The 1,496-nt window shown below is 41.6% G+C and overlaps 1 long non-coding RNA gene across 1 annotated transcript; it reads left to right on the forward strand.

Moving 5' to 3' along the window:
- The first annotated feature begins 203 nt into the window (after positions 1 to 203).
- On the forward strand, positions 204 to 1,496 carry LOC308391382. Its single transcript, XR_013970604.1, has 2 exons — positions 204 to 355; positions 738 to 1,496. It is a non-coding gene; the product is annotated as an uncharacterized lncRNA (long non-coding RNA).

Genomic DNA, 1,496 nt, shown 5'->3' on the forward strand with positions numbered 1-1,496 from the left:
TCCACAACTTCTTGCAGAGCACAATTTTTTCCTGCTTGTTCGCTCCCCGCTCTGCTCCCGAATGCGCTGCTTACCTCGTTTGAAAATTCCCCCCTTAGACCAACTCCGCCTCACTGCGCCCCGCTGCCAATCACATAACCCTTGCACCGCTCCCTTTGCACCCCGGTTAGCCAATCGGCTCCAGGTCTGATTTTACGATCTCCCGCTGAGGTTAAGACTATCGTCGAACCCCCAGAAGACATCTGACTTCAGACGTATCAACAACTGGCGCCGCTCAGACTGCTTGCGAGTTCGCATAGGGAGCGGCCGATTTCAACAGCAACTTGCGTCTCTTTCCTTATCCGCATATCATTCGGTAAGTGTTAATCTTCCTCTCTAACTACATTTTTGCATTTTCCTTTTTACCATTCTGTCAATCCTTTCATTTAAAAAAATAAATAAATATCACAATGGTTTGTAACAGGTACAATACACCATCCATCCATCCATTCGCCTCCACTTATCCTTTTCTCAGGCTCGCGCGGTGCGCTGGAGCCTATCCCACGTACAATACACTTTAAAATATATATAAGCTCCACTTTTAACTCCCGTAAAAGTTTATACATTACATGTCTACATCACCTATCATGGCCTCATCGGGTATCTCATATCATCTTGTTATTGTTATGTTATGCTCCTTTGATATTTTGCTAGTTTGCGTGTTTTAAAACTCTTTTTGTTTTTCTTTATATTTTTAGACCCAGATGTGTTAACCTGATCCCTGCGAAACACCAGCTCTGCGTGGATTTTGACCGCGAGTGACCGGATGTTGTTTCCGGCCTGAGGTTGCCTGAAATGCCGTGAGGCTCGTTTGAAAGATTGCGCCCGAGACCAACTCCGCCTCCAAGGCATGCCTACCTTTAGCTGCCACCAGTGAGATATCAGAGCCGGGCTCCACATATCCAATCAGGAGCACGAGCAAGACAGCTTTTGCAGACTCTCCAGAAATATACAAGTCCTTACCAACTGCTCTGCAACCCAGTGTTTCTGGTCCCCTCACTAACATCGCTTTTTGAGATATTTTTTATGAACCACCAAAAAAGCAATTTTACCCCACAGACTGGGTCTGAGGGCAGCAGCGGGGACAAATGATTGTAATGAAGCGACGGACATTTCATGGCTGGTCTTGCATAATCGTGAGTTATTATGTCATATGGTGATAAGTACATAGTTTTGCAAGAGGCATACAAGCACTGTGGAAAAAGTAATCATAAAACTGTTTTTGTGAACACCCTACGTTATGCTTTAAAAAATGTGATACATGTAATGTGATCATCAAAGAACATGATTTAAAAAAAAAAACTTTTATTCTTATGCTTTTAAAGTATGTCAGATTATCTTAAAACACTTATTTGTATGTTATAATGTTTTTCTTACACCATTTTTATAGACACCTTATTCATTGTATCAATGTGTAATTATGTATCTTTGATAAATAAATAAAATATTTAATCTTG

Source organism: Rhamphochromis sp. 'chilingali', assembly GCF_963969265.1.
Source record: "Rhamphochromis sp. 'chilingali' genome assembly, chromosome: 22".
NCBI lineage: Eukaryota > Metazoa > Chordata > Actinopteri > Cichliformes > Cichlidae > Rhamphochromis > Rhamphochromis sp. 'chilingali'.